This window comes from Sinohyriopsis cumingii, unplaced genomic scaffold (assembly GCF_028554795.1).
Source record: "Sinohyriopsis cumingii isolate HCF-2022 unplaced genomic scaffold, ASM2855479v2 utg001747l, whole genome shotgun sequence".
Taxonomy (NCBI): Eukaryota; Metazoa; Mollusca; class Bivalvia; order Unionida; family Unionidae; genus Sinohyriopsis; species Sinohyriopsis cumingii.
In genome coordinates this window covers 309852-325299 of record NW_028316043.1, presented here as the reverse complement: position 1 = coordinate 325299, position 15448 = coordinate 309852, and the positions used below count along the sequence as shown (strand labels likewise).

Genomic DNA, 15448 nt, shown 5'->3' with positions numbered 1-15448 from the left:
ATGTGTCTTGTCCTTTCACTATTCATTTCACTCTCAAACTGAGCACAACGATGGAAGAGACTAATAGGATCGAACGTTTCATCAGAATTTTGCGAGGGGTCATTAGAAAATTCTCTTCAGACCAGCCGAGGGACTACTCTCCTTCCTTTCAAGATAAAAGTCAAGATACTTGCTATATCTGTCAGAAGAAAGGGCACTGGTCTTCAGAGTGTCCAGACCGTCAAAAAAGAAAAAAAAGGGGTTAGAAGAGACAAAAGTCAAGATACCTGTTATTATTGTCAAGAAAAAGGACATTGGTCACCAGACTGCCCAAAAAAGAAACAAGAGGAGTCAGAAGAAGAGAGGGATTCTTCAGAGGAAGAGGAAGAAGAAGAGGAAGAAAACAGACAGGTGAAGAAAAAGAAACAGGAGAAGAAAAGAAGGGAAGAAAGTGAGGAGGAAGAGGAGAAAAAGACTATGACGGTGAAGAAATTAAAAAAAACAGAGAGTGAACAATGAGACAGAATAAGTCTATGAACTTTTTAAAGCGCTCTGTTGTGCATTGTGAATTGTAAATATTTATAAAAGAATAAATTAATTATAAAAGGTAAGTGTCTTTGGGTTTTGATTTTAAAATAAGAACCTACACTCACGCACACTCATACACAGACAGGTACTATTGGGTAAAATGTTTTTTTTTAGTTATTGGCAATTGAAAGTCTATCTCTTTTCGAGAGACGTGGATGGCCCTGAAAAGGGCCTTTTTTGGTGTAAGGGGTGAGTTTAAACAATCAACTTTAACTGTCTTAAGCCTTTGCCATGGCCAAGGCCTACTTCTGGACTGCGTACTGTTCATGATGATTTCCTTGAAATCACTAAGGGTGGTGCAGTAGGCGTAGTCACAGGGTTGGAGTGTTTAGCTTGGGAAGGTCGTATTCTCTTCGGCCGTAATAAAGAAGTCTGATACATTTGTTTCAGACTTCTTAACTCCGCTAAAATGTCTAACAGTACCGTGACCGTTTGATTTTGACACCCTTGTTTCTTTGCTGCTGCATCTTCTTGTTGTTGTTTTTTTCTTACCTCTTCTTCTTGCTGCTGTTGCTGTAGGAGAAAAGCTTGTTCCGCTTCCTTTTGCTGTTGTATAAATTTCTCCAATTCTTCTTTCTGTCTCTGTCTAAAATTTTCCATGTGCAGTAATGAAGGAGAAGGTGACGAAGGTTCAGGAACAAATTCTTGCAAGGTAAAAAAATCCACAAAATCCCAATTCACCTCTTCTGAAAGTAAGTCTGGGTTCCCTTGGGTAGTCTCCACCATCAGTGCACCCAAACTGATCGTTTTCTGAGTTTCCGTCATGTTGAAAAACTGTCGCTTAGATTGACTGCGCACAGGCGCTAGCGAATCTATATAGACTATTGGACGTGGGCTGACTGAATTTTGTAACGCGTGTTTGGATTGGTCAACAAACTCAATCCGTTTCAATCCTTCCTCCCCCTATAAATAAGTACAGTTCACTGCATTCCTTCACCTGTTACTCAGCACCCCAACATGTGGACCGATGTACAATCTTCAATGCTTGTGTCTTCGATGATGTTCTGGACGGACATATCAATGTATGTCCGATCCAACTGGACAGTTATCCACAGGACAGACACCAGCCTGTGGATGCGAAGAATCTTATGTGGAGCATCAAGGATGCCTCAAAAGAGTCTTAATCTATGGTCCTGCAGTCAGGCGCAGCCTAAGGTCAAAAAGAAGATGTCACAGATGCCCTTTATGTTAAGGGTATATGAACACAAAACCCTTTTCAGGGCCATTCCTATCTCTCGAAAAGATCTTGACTTTCAATTGCCTACCCCTTTTTTTATTTTTTTTGTTTAAAAAAATAATAAAAAAATAGAGACCCCTCCCTGTTTCAATTTTCGCCTGTTCCATTTTCATAGACCCATCAGGTCGGGACCTTATTAAAATAGGGTCCCGACCCTGTTCCATTTCCCCTAGTCCCAAGACAGTCCCACAATTTATTCCCCATATTCAATTTCCCTTGTCCCTAGAGTGAATAGTTTTTTTTCTTTCTCCCATGTTAAATTCCCCTTGTCCCTAGAATGGATATTTTTTTTTCTCCCATGTTAAATTACATAGTCCCCAGAGTGGATATACCCTTTTTAACATGGAAGTTCCCTAGTCCCTAGACCGTCCCTATTCACTACTACCATTGTCATTACCAGCCTGAAACCCAATTTAATGCCATTTGTATAAATTCATTTCAAATAAATATTATGATATAGTTGAAGTGTAAAGTCAAGCAAGTATTCTGTTTGCAGATTTTACATTTTAGATATTATAGTAAAGTCATATTTTCTCTTGTTTAGTAAACTTTATTGCAACTGGTTCCAAAATAGTAAATCTTATTTAATGTTCATTCACCAGAATAGGTATTAATACAATCCCGAATTAACTGTATGGTACTAAAATATACCCTGATCTTGTGTGAGATTGTAATATACAGAACTATACCTCAAGACAACAATAATATATTGAATTCATATTGTATCAAGACTGTCATGGTTATGAACTCCAACTTTATTCAGGTTTTTTCATAATAAATGATCATCTTGTGCTATGGTTGAAAAGAAATCAAAGTTCAGTTTAACTCCATTCTCTCCACATTTGTCAGTTGTTAAGAGGCATACTCATCCTCAGTGTTATAGTAAAATGTAATCTTATTTGGATCAATCTTGGTGGTGTAATATATGAATGGAGAAAGAATATTATCATCCAGATTAAAATATGTTTTATTCAGACTCTACTAAAATTTTTAGTTGGATATGGGTTACGGAGCCTGATGTGTACGAACAAAGCAATGTGTACCATGACCTTTTTAATTTAACATTTTAAACTCCTGCAGAAGAAAGAGATTTTTTAGATCCATTAAACTGTATTAACAAAAACATTTCTTCAGTATGATTTTCAATTACTTAGTATTGACAAAACTCATATTTTAAAGTTGTTGTTTTTTGAGTTTGGTTTGGCCTTTTATGGTAAACCAACACAAGTAAGTTATTTAGTGCCAAGGCACTTTAAGTATAGTGCCTTGCCCAAGGACACACCATGGTAGCTAACCCAGGTTGGTCTGATGGTAGAATTTGAACCTACCTTATTTCACAGGTCCAGAAAGCTAACCACTGAGCAACTACAGCTCCCCATCTTATAGTGGAATGCTGGTATACTTTATGATCAAGAAGGATGGGTTGGGGTATGCATGTTGCATCTGAAAAAAGTGATGGAATTTTTGTTTACATAATATTTTAGTCATACAATATGAATCATTTTCTATAGATTTAAGATGTATCAGATCAAGTTAAGAAAAATCATATATTCTGTTTCCTGGGAATGTACTAAAATTCACTGTTATTGTTTGATTTTTTTGGTAGTAAGCTTACTTGGTATTTTTTTCTTTTTAACTTGAATACCTAATTTGTTAACATCCTATTCTAAATCTTCAGAGTTCTGTCTATTAAGTGACAAATGTTGATACATGTAGGGAAGTTTTTGTTTATATCTTTTGATTTTTGTGATTCTGGAAGTTGCAGAATTTGTTGTTGTATTATTAACCATTTCAGTAATTTAATGAATGCAGAGTATACTGCTCTATAAATGAAATTTAAGTGAAAATAATGTAAAAGTATGTTTCACTGCAAATATAAATTGTTTAAAATAATATATCATTTATCATATGACTATTCAATTGTGGTAACTAGTATTCCATCCAATATCTATATATTAAAATATGTCTTTTCATACAGCTGGTGATCATTTACATACAAGTCCAATTGAACATAATCAAATTATCAATGCAGGTGTTTTTATTAGTAGTAGTATTGCAAGTATAAGTGTTAGTATTAAGATTTCATATACAGGTATGATAAGTGTATCATAATGTTTAAATGATGCTCCTTGTTACAACATAAAATATGTTCACTGAAACAAATGGTTCACTGGTAAATTGGCAGCAAAGGTCTTCACTGAATTATGTTGCATAAACTATTTTACAATAAAACATATATGATGCATCTCAATTATGATGAATGTGAGGAGGAGGATTAATAATAATGCAATTTAAGTTATCTTCATAACATAAGTTCTAGCAGATGTGTAATTTTTATGTGGTTCATCATCAGTTTGAAACTGGTCTATGATTTCTGGATCTGGACATATCTGGTCCCCTGCTGTTGTGCTGCTATGGTCTTTACAGTTCATTAGGATATCAGTTACACTTGGTTTACATTTAGAACCCCATGGGATGGAATGCCCAGTTTGAAACTGAGAGAATGGTTAATTATCCATAATATAACTCCTGCAGTTATTATTAGGTTTGATATCAAGGTCTTTCTTTAAAAGCTTTTCAACTCAGGTTCTGTTCTACCATACAGATAAATAAAGTCAAATTCAAGGCTTTCAGATTTGTCCAGTTTGTTTCATGTGTTGCGGCAGACAGACTGTATATTGCCACTGTACCATATAAATATCAGTGCTTAGTCTGCTCTCAGTTGCTGTGGTTTGATTAGTTACAAGTGTCATCACATGTGACTAATTATTGACCAATGTAATGAAACTTGTATAATTAGAAGGCTGTATTTAAAAACTCTAAAGATCTTAAAAAGAAAATTGGATCGGGGTAAGTAAAACCTTTTACTCTGACCATTTGGCTAGAAAATAATTTTCAATAAGTTTAAATTGGATAATAGTAATATAATAATTAATTACACAAATCAGAATAAAAGCTATTTGCATATCCCCTTACAGCTGTTGCTTTTTCATAGTACTAAGCAGAATAAAGTATAGTTAAGATAGCTTTAAGCTAGAATTAAACTCAAATAAATTGCAAGAAATCAAAAGAAACCCAGGATTAAAACTAAAGAAATATCCCGTCATATATACCTTACATCAAATAAAGAAACTCAAGATGGATAACAACAAAATGAATGTCACATCATCAAATAGTTATCTCAGCTGCCTGGTCAACCTAAAGGCAGATAAACTAAGGCAAACTTACTCCGAAGCAGTCTCATCCCCCCTAAGAGAAAAACGACAGATACAGTTCTTAACGCCAATTTTCAACTCGACCCCAACTGACTCGATGAGTAGACTCTACCTGTCACCAAGCGTAAACGAGAATGTGGACAATCTACCGAGTAACCGCAAAACTACATCCGACATGAGTACCCAAACTGAGGAACAATACTCAACAAGCACAAAAACAACCCAGACCACGCTGGTTAAAAACACTAGCAGCCAGGGGACTCAAACTGAGAACCTACTAGATGAAACAGAACGCCCTCACCCTACCACAAATAAAGCAGTCACACACGACTCAACAAAAGGTAAGAATAATAGGAAAACCAAATCCCAAATACCAGTTAGAAAGAATAAGGAACACACTAACTGTCAGAATACAAGACCCAGCAAGCCGGTTATGGACAACGAAACAAAGTCAGCTAAAGAGACAAACACCAGGGGAAAAAAGACCAGTCTGCAAAATATCCAAAACAAGAAACACCCCGCTGAACTGACTCTCTTCGTCAAGGGAGTAAATTCCAAAATAACGAAGTTAGCCTTTAAAACCATAGCATGGCAATTGAACAAACATCACCAAGGAGAATTCACGCTTAAAAGCACTAGAGATGACTTGCTGATAATCAAATGCACCACTGAACAACAGATTGCCAAATATATGGAAATTGAAAGAATAGGCCAAATAAATGTTCAGGTCACTAGACACAACAGAACAAAACAACACATAGACCCAAACCCCCCAAAAACACACAACAAAGGAGTCATATACGTATCAACTCAAAATAAAACCAATGAAATAGTAGACTACATAAGGAGTAAAGGACAGGAAGTAGAGAAAGCAATCTGCCTAAAAACAAGAAGGGGAAAGGATAGCACTGCAGTGGTACTCTTTTTTAAGGGCGCCACCCCAGAAACTATCAAAATAGCCGAAAAACTCGAGGCTAAAAAAATTTTTGCTTTCAAAAACAAACCACGGTTCTGTGGCAACTGCAAAAATTGGGGGCATTACTCTAAGAGTTGCGGAAACCTATTCCGGTGCAATCAATGTGGTCTTCACCACCCAGACCGGAAAACATGTAGCGCCACCAATCAGCACTGCGCTAACTGTAGTGGTAACCACAAACCAAACCACGCAGAATGCCCCAGGAAGCCCTATTAGTCGAATATATGATCTCCCATGGGGTAAACTATAAGCAGGCCAAAACAAAAATCAGGATACCAAAAACAAAATAAATAGGTAGCACCCTCACTGGTAGGAAACACGCATAAAACGAAAACAACAGTAAATTAAACAAACTATTAAGACTTTTTGCACTAGAGATGGATTCCAGAGCAGAAATCAAAATATGGCAATGGAATGCACGCGGCCTTAGGGCCCACACTGACCAACTAAATAACAAAATACTTGAACAGGAAAGAAAACCAGATGTTATATGCATACAGGAAACCCACCTAAATGATACCTCACGTATCCCAAACATCATAGGCTACAACACCAAATACCTAAAGCATCGATCCCCCACAGCAAGAGGAGGGGGGTTAGCAACCTTTGTTAGAGATGGAATTACATCAGAAATGCATAAATTAACAGATAGTAGACCGCCCAATGACTTCGAAATACAGATAGTCAAAATAACCGCTCAAACTAAGCAGGTACTAATCGTTAACCTCTATGAAACAAATGAGCAGCGCAATTTAAGTGCAGACGAAACAATCAAAATGATTAAAGACTGTGGAGAATGGGTGGTAATATGCGGGGACTTCAATGCGCACAATGAACTATGGGGGAGTCAAAAGACGGACATTAAAGGAAAAATTGTAGAAAAATGGGCACAAAAATGCAACTTAGTTTTTCTAAACAACGGAATGCACACCCGGATAGATGACAGAACAGGCCACACATCAGCAATAGACCTATCTCTATGCACACCAAGATTAGCAGGCATTTCTGATTGGCAAGTTGATGAAAGCGACCCTATGGGAAGTGACCATTACCTTATAAATATAGAAATACAAATTAGAATACCTCAAAATAAAGCGTCCTTCACACCAAGATGGAAATATGAACAGGCCAACTGGATTAGGTTCAAACAGATAGGTGACTCAATCGACCCAGAAACCATATCACCGGGACATTGACACCTTTAATGACAAATTAATAGAAACCATTAACACAATGGCCCAAGAAACAATTCCTAAAACTAAAGGAGTAGCACCCAAACCCACGGTGCCCTGGTGGAATAATGAATGTAAAATAGCAATTAAAGAGAAAAAAAGAGCTCTAAACAAATTCAAAAGAACTAAAAATAATAGGGACTTTAACTACTACAAGGAAAAGGAAAAAACTGCCAAACAAACTATTATGATAGCTAAACAAAACTCATGGAGAGAATTCTGCTCAAAACTAGATATTAACACAAAATCGAAGGAGGTGTGGCAAAGAATTAAAAAAATGAGAGGCAAAACTAAATCAATAACCCCCAACATACCTGGACAAAACAACAAACATAAGGCAGAATTATTCGCAAACTATTTCGCCAACATGTGCAGCAATCCCAACTTAGAGGATAAGTTTAAAAATCATAAAAGGCAATTTGAGGAAAGCAACTCTGACAACATAAAGGAAGCAGGAAATAATGACGGCCCACTAAACCTTCCGTTTACAGAAGCCGAATGGAGAAAGGCCCTCGCCGGCAAAAAGACCACATCCCCCGGGGAGGATACTTTGGGGTATGAAATGTACAAGAACCTACCCAAAAAACTTGTCACAATTGCACTTAACCTCATTAATAAAATATGGGAAACCGGTACCATACCTATAAGATGGAAAAAGGCAGTAGTGGTCCCGATTCTTAAGCCTGGAAAACCCTCAAGCGATATAAAATCATACAGGCCCATATCACTAACAGACAATATATGTAAAATAATGGAAACTATGGTAAACAACAGGCTGAAATACCATTTAGAAAGCAAAGGACTACTAGCTAATACACAGAGCGGGTTTCGCAACTACCGAAGCACAATAGACCAACTCATGAGACTAGAAACCGCTGTCAAATTAGCATCTAGAGAAAAATTTAAAAAATCCAGATATGTTACAGCCATCTTCTTAGACATGGAAAAAGCATATGATCTAATGTGGACTAAGGGACTGATAAGAAAACTTAAACCATACGGAATAACTGGCAATATATACAAATTTATTGCTAACTTCCTAACCGATAGAAAGATACAAGTCAGACTAGGACAAGACTACTCCGAACAATACAAACTGGAAAATGGCACGCAACAGGGAAGCGTAATCAGCCCAACTTTATTTAATATAATGATAAACGACCTGGAAACAGCGGTAAAACCCAACCACCTTGACTTATCCCAATTCGCCGATGACAGCGCCGTATGGAAAACTGGCAACCCGGCCAGCAGAGAAACGACCAAGCACTTACAAAAAGGACTAAACGATATAGGAAATTGGACAGATAAATGGGGATTTAAATTGTCACCTCTAAAAACAGTAGGCATAGTTTTCAATCCGGGAGGTGGCCACCCCCCACCCACTCCAAACTTAACCCTAAAGAGGGTACCCATCAAATTCGAAAAACAAGCGACACTCCTAGGTATGGTATTCGACCACGAACTCACGTGGGCAGCTCATATCCAAGAACTCGTAACGAAGTGCAAACGAGACATCAACCTCCTCAGAAACCTCAGAGGGGTGAATTGGGGGGCTGATCAAAAAACACTCGTTACCCTATATTGAGCACTTATAAGAGCAAAATTGGACTACGGTTGCCAGGTATATGGAGCGGCGAACGCCACGTTACTAAAGAAACTAGACACAGTCCAATCAAAAGCGTTAAGGGTATGCACCGGCGTCCTAAATGGTACCCCCACACAAGATATCTTAATAATAGTAGGAGAACCCCCGCTAGACCTAAGGCGGAAGGAATTGATGCTGCGATACTCGACTCGAATATCAATACACCAACCCAACCACCTCACGCTACAAGCCCTCTTAGCATGCGACAAACCATTCGATACAAAAGGAAAAAATAAAAAAATACCTAGTGGGAAAATAATTATAGAATTAAAAAGGAAATTTCAAATCGCAAATATCAACCCAGAAAAAATAAGGTACTACCCAGACCCCCCGTGGACCTGTCCCACACCACAAATAGATCTTAGCTTACGTAAACTAGGACAAAAACAAAATGACCCGATAGGACTAAGAGCATCAATACTAACGTACATTGACAACAAATACGAGACATACACGCAAATCTTCACAGATGGATCAAAAACCAAAAATCCAAATAAAACTGCAGCAGGGATAGTGATCCCAAAATTAGATGTCGCCGTTGGAAAAAGACTCCCAGACCAATGCGCTATATACACGGTAGAATTCATGGCAATACTAATGGCATTAACATACGTAAAAACATACCCCACAACTAAGGCACTCATTCTAAGCGACTCTTACAGTGTACTACAATCGTTAGCAACGGACCAATCCAAGAGCAGACCTAATACGATTAATCATGCAAGATCGCTACTTAAAGAGATTGAAAAAAACAACAAACACGTTGAATTCGTATGGATACCCTCTCACATCCTAATCCCAGGCAATGACAAAGCAGATGCAGAAGCAAAAAACGCCACAAACGAACCAAAAGCCCAAAATATAGCATACAGCGTCACTGAAATCAATAGCATTATCCGGGACAAGATCAATGACATGTGGCAAGAGCTATGGGAAAAATCGGATGCAAACAGTCTAATACACACGATGATAAAAAAAGTAAGTAGAAAAGTCGAAAGTCCGACCTTCAAAAATCCATACGATATAACAATAATAAATAGAATAAGAACAGGTAAAATACTATTGGCAGGATGCGCAGGGAAACACATAAAAAGGGGACCAACCGAAAACTGCCCCTACTGCCCAACTCCAGAAACAATCGCACACTTAATAAATATATGCCCCAAATACAACCAGGAAAGGGCCGAACTAAAATCTCAACAGGAACAAATAGGAGAACGGTGGACATACCCGGAGTTACTTGTGGCAAAAAACAATAATATAGGAATGACCTATAATAACATCATGACATTCATTAACAAAATAGGCAAAAGGGGACAAATCTAAACCGAATGAAGGGTTGGGTATAAAGAGAGACCATGTAAAGAAATTAAAACCAATAAACCTAAAAGATCGAACCAAAAAAGAAAAAAACCAATCAAAATATTACAAATCACTGTTTGGGAATTGTGACGGCCGGCTCGGGCTAGTGGGTTCACAGACTGACACCGCCGCTCATAACCCGAACAATAAAAACCAGATAAGGACGAATATTACAAAATCACTGTTTTGGAATTATAATGGCATGCCAGGCCCCGTAGGTTCAAAAAAAAAAAAAAAAAAAAAAAGGAAAAAAATAAAAATAAAAAAAAAAAAAAATATTAAAAAGTAAATCAAAGACCAGTCAAAATATTACAAATCACTGTTTGGGAATTGTGACGGCCGGCTCGGTATCGTGGGTTCACAGACTGGCACAGCCGATCATAACCCGAACAATAAAAACCAGATAAGGACAAAATATTACAAAATCACTGTTTCGGAATTATAACGGCATGCTAGGTCCCGTAAGATCAAAAAAAAATAACAAAAATATAAAAAAAAAAAAAAAAAAAAATATACATTAAAATAAATCACAAATAGCTAAGCTAAACAAAAATAACAGGTAAATAGCCAAGTGGTCAAAGCGAAGGGAAACAAAGGCAATCAAACCACCTCCCTCGAAGAAAACATCTCACGGCGAACATGGCAGTATCAAAAGGACGAGAAGACCAAAACAGAAACGGACACGGGATAAGGCAGAAAGAGCTGAAATAAAGAAGAGCAGGAAAAGGCACAGAATGAAGTTAAACGTCCTAAGGCAGTAAAAGAAGAAAGAACAGGACACTTGCAGACCTTGGGGAATGAAGGCAGAAACAATGAAAAGAGTATGCCTCAAATAATCAAACCACCCCCACCCGCCAGTATGAAAAGAATTGCCTTCCCGAAATCAAACAAAAGAAATAAGGCCACCCCCCCACACATCTATTTATAAGTGTGAATGAGAAAGTGAGCGTGAATGTGTGTTGTCGGGATATGTGGGAAAAGCAGAAAAACGAACAAAAATGTCTATAGCCATCACACAAATATAGCATACACACTCCCTACCCACCTTTTTTTTCTTTTCTTTTTTTTTTTTTTTTTTTTACAAACAAATTTTACCACATAGGGCTTTCATTCTGACCCACGAAAGCCCTCTTTTGACCAACAACTTACTGGCCCTGAAACACACTGATTGGTTTAAAGCCACACGTACGAAATACTTAACCAAACTGAGATCTCCAAAACAAAATAAAGGGCTACTAAAAGCCTACTAGATGTGAAAAAATTTTCGGAAAATTCAAGTACGCAAAGTACACAAAATTTAATAGACCTTACAAAAGATAGGAAAATTCACAACTCAGGAATATCTGAAGCGTATGTGACAATCACATGTTTGGCAAGATAGTACAGGAATAGCCCAATAAATATAGGGAACTGGGCATTGATTGCAACGAAAATTTAATAATACTGCTGCTGGTGTGCTTCGGTTACTGCCTGAAATGAGAGAGGAAGGAGATGCAGGATGGAGAAACAGACCACCAACGGAGTACAGCGATGGAGAAGGTTGCAGCGACGAGAGCCTGGGCGGGACCTTTTGGGGCACCTGGGCTTCGGCTTGCTTGCTTGGGGGCATTGTATAAGTAGCGGTTAATCGCTAAATTCAAAAAGTACACAAACGTGTACAAACTAAACAGTCGCACATACCGAAAGGTGCACGCGACTTTAATCCAATGAATGAATGAAATGTGTGCTAGAGGGTAGGGTTAGCAGTTATACTCCCAATTATGTTTGTGAGGAGCAAAAGCAGCTGCACAAATTTGAGCTTTTAGTTTGGTTCTGGTAGGGTCAAATGATGCAGGTACATTTTACATTCATCTTTTACTAGAAATAGCTATTTTCAATATTTTTCTGTGACAAGGCAACTAAAATAATCAGTATGTGCCTTATGCATGAATAAAGTTCACTAGTACTATAACAAATTAGCATACTTTTCATCACCCCTCTACCATCAAGATTTTTTTATATTTACCTCTGTAGCAGACACAAATAAAAGTCGGCAGCTCATTTGCAGACTAAGTTACGCATATGATCTCCAATGCTCATCTAACTGTGACAGGCAGTCACCAACAAGCCAACCTATTTCCATGCCTAACTCAAAGTAAATCTGAACCACATTATAGATTTAGCTTATGTGTAAATTTATAAATGCTAGTCTTGTGATAATTAGGTTCATGCCTTCTACCTTAAAAATTAGAGGGATGTCAAAATACAAAACTATCCAGTGAGACCTATGATGTTAATTTTAATCCCTATGGGATTTGTGACATAAAAAAACCAAATGCTTTATGTATTAAAAGGTAACTAATGGGGGCAGGATCTGCAGTGAATCAATGGTTAGTATGCTAGACTCCTGATAAAAATGTTTGTGTTAAAATCCTGTTATCAAGTCAACCAGGTTACCTACTGCAATGTACCCTTGCCTTACTCCAATTCCCTCAGTACTCAGTAAACAACTAGTGTTGCTGTACATAACAAAACCAGTCCATATTGATTTTACATATTTTACTAAATCCTGACAAAAATAATTCTCTAAATAAAGAATGATTAATATGTGATGGTCTCGCATGTAATCAAACTCTTCCAAGCTTTTAATGATATGAACCGATTTATCAATGTTTATCAAATTTGCATGAAAAACTATTTCTTATTTGTCATCAAATATGTTCAATGTTTTGATCAAATAAGCATTTCTGCTACATTAGATCAAAATACTCTTTTGGTCAGAAATAGAGCCCTTATAGTATTTGCAAGGTCAACCAATCAGATGCAGAATTTGAGTTTAATATGAATGAATATTGTTTTTACAAAATTGCTCTTTTGCTATATCTTGATGAGATAAATCTATTCACCAAGTCTGATAAAATTAATGAGAAATAGTTTTAAGAGCAGTAGCAAGAATGGCTAGTGAGATGTAGAACCACCACATTATATGCATAGATTTTGCTTATAGCCTCAGACATACAAGCAAATAATTAAACAAGTCAGATCTAAATTGGATCATAAACACTGTTGTGCAAATCATAAGAAACTCTGCCAATCAGATGCAAGGTCACTTCACTACCATACCTTTATCACACTCATAATAAGCATCATTGTGAAACTTGACTATATAAGCCCAATGGCCAAGCATGATCAAACTTGAATCAGCAGTAGTGGTTATAACCTCATGTATTTGTATGCATCTTCACTTCTTCAATCTAGATCTCATTTATATAAGCATGTATTCTACGTTTAGTAAAAACTGCACTACATGTATAAATATTGCATGCGGTGGTAACATACTCTGATGAAAGATCACCTTATTATTATTAATGGTTAACACTCATCAAACTTCAAGGACAACTTAATGATTTTAGCCTATATTGTGGAAGTATGGCTTTTAGGCTGGTTAAAAAACTCAACTAGTCTTATACATGATCACATGTATATACTTGGATTTTGCTCATTATTAGATTTATCCAAGATGTTGATTTAAGCCCAAAACCAAGTTTTATATAAACAAATTGATCAGAACTATGGACTCCAAAGTAGCTAATTTCTTACTGTTGAAAGACACAAGGGGATGTGAAATAAATAACACACTCTGGACCATTACATAAACCCACTTAGCCTTTTGACCAGTTGAGATAAAATACCAACAAAAATGTTAAATAAGATTGATAAATTATGTTTTCTCACATTACCTCTAGCTCTTTTCAACATGGATGGTATTTTTCTTCCACATATGTCAGCTCTTAATTAGTGGCCCTTTCCCATCATGAATGTTGTAGGTGAAACTCTCAGAATTAGGCTTTTTAATTTATATCTGTCGAAGAAAAAAACTATTGGTCTGCATATATCAATGTCACCATTTCTGTATTAGATTAAAATACCATATGTGTGTGTGTGTGTGTGTGTGTGTGTGTGTGTGTGTTAATTTTAGAATTTAAGCAAACTTGTCTCCATGTGTTTATTTTAAAACTGATGATGATAACACATAATAGGTTCAATGGATAAAATGTTATTTCTTACTTCTTACAACTGCTCATTATATCTGAATTTACATTCAATGTTTGTTTTAATTAACATATTTGGGATAATGGGCAAATTATTTATTTTGTAGTTTATCATTATATCATTTACCAGTCTTTTATCATTCAAATATGTAAAATATAGTACCATTATACTGACTTCATATTCTATATGATATCCCAGCAATACATATTAAGCAGATAAGTGCAAATAAAAATGTTCAGAATGTAAAATTTACTCCAAGCTCAAAGAAGATCAGCAAAAGATAATATCCAACAAATTACCAAACAAAAAGCGAAGTTAACGCAGTTACCTTTATTATGATGTCTCCAACACCAACGGTACTGTACAGCTACGTCTTCTGAGTTTTACCGTCATCTTGTCTTTCAAACCAGAATTAATTTCTTGAGCTCTTACAAAATGAAGAAACTTTTAAATACTATAATTTAAGCAGCTTCTTTATATGCCATCAGATAAATTATAGCACAGTGTTATGTCTGTCAGCAAAACGCAACTTCACATTTGGACGGCGCGCTCTGTGGGCATCGCCGACACAGCAACTGACATGAATTCTCTATTAGCAGACAATGATTCGGAATAAATCCTTCGCAAATCTAACATTCTCGATTTTTCATAGTTCCGCTTTTCATTGTTGCATCTGTTTGATTGTACAATTTCTAATGATGTTCAATGAATCAACTTCAATTCATCTGCTGTCTGAAATCCCGGTTCAGTTGGTATTTTCTTCCGCGCATGATGCCGTGTAAATAAAAGATACGGTCGACATTCAAAGTGGTTTAGGTTAATTTATTATTTTTCTTTATTAAGGTCATTTGCAGAAAGTGTTTCGCTAGGGTGAGAAAAAAAAATATAACAAAAAGAAAACTTTCTTTTCCAACGCTAATACTGTATATATTTCAATTTGTGATTGATGCTATAAATAAAAATAAATGTTAATAAAGCATTTTAGCCCGTGGCTTCGGCACGGCACTCGTTTTTGTGGGTTTTTTAAAATGTTGTTAGTGTTGTTTTGGGGTTGTTTTTTGTGTGTGTACCACACTAAAAAACATACCAGGTATTAGGCCTAACGTAGGAAAAGAAATTATCCTCTATTTATTACTATTCTTACTGTCAAATGACGCAAAAGTGATCAAATTGCTATTAAGA

General features: G+C 36.6%; 1 long non-coding RNA gene across 1 annotated transcript in view; it reads right to left on the bottom strand.

The window, feature by feature from the left end:
* LOC149771647 (uncharacterized) overlaps nt 1–15141 on the bottom strand; it is a 331773-nt gene extending 316632 nt beyond the window's left edge. The window contains exons 1-3 of the long non-coding RNA XR_016418198.1: nt 14595–15141; nt 13954–14075; nt 3133–3247 (exon numbers count right to left, since the gene is read on the bottom strand). This is a non-coding gene — a long non-coding RNA (uncharacterized LOC149771647). The remainder of the gene's footprint in view (nt 1–3132; nt 3248–13953; nt 14076–14594) is intronic.
* Nucleotides 15142–15448: the final 307 nt, after the last annotated feature.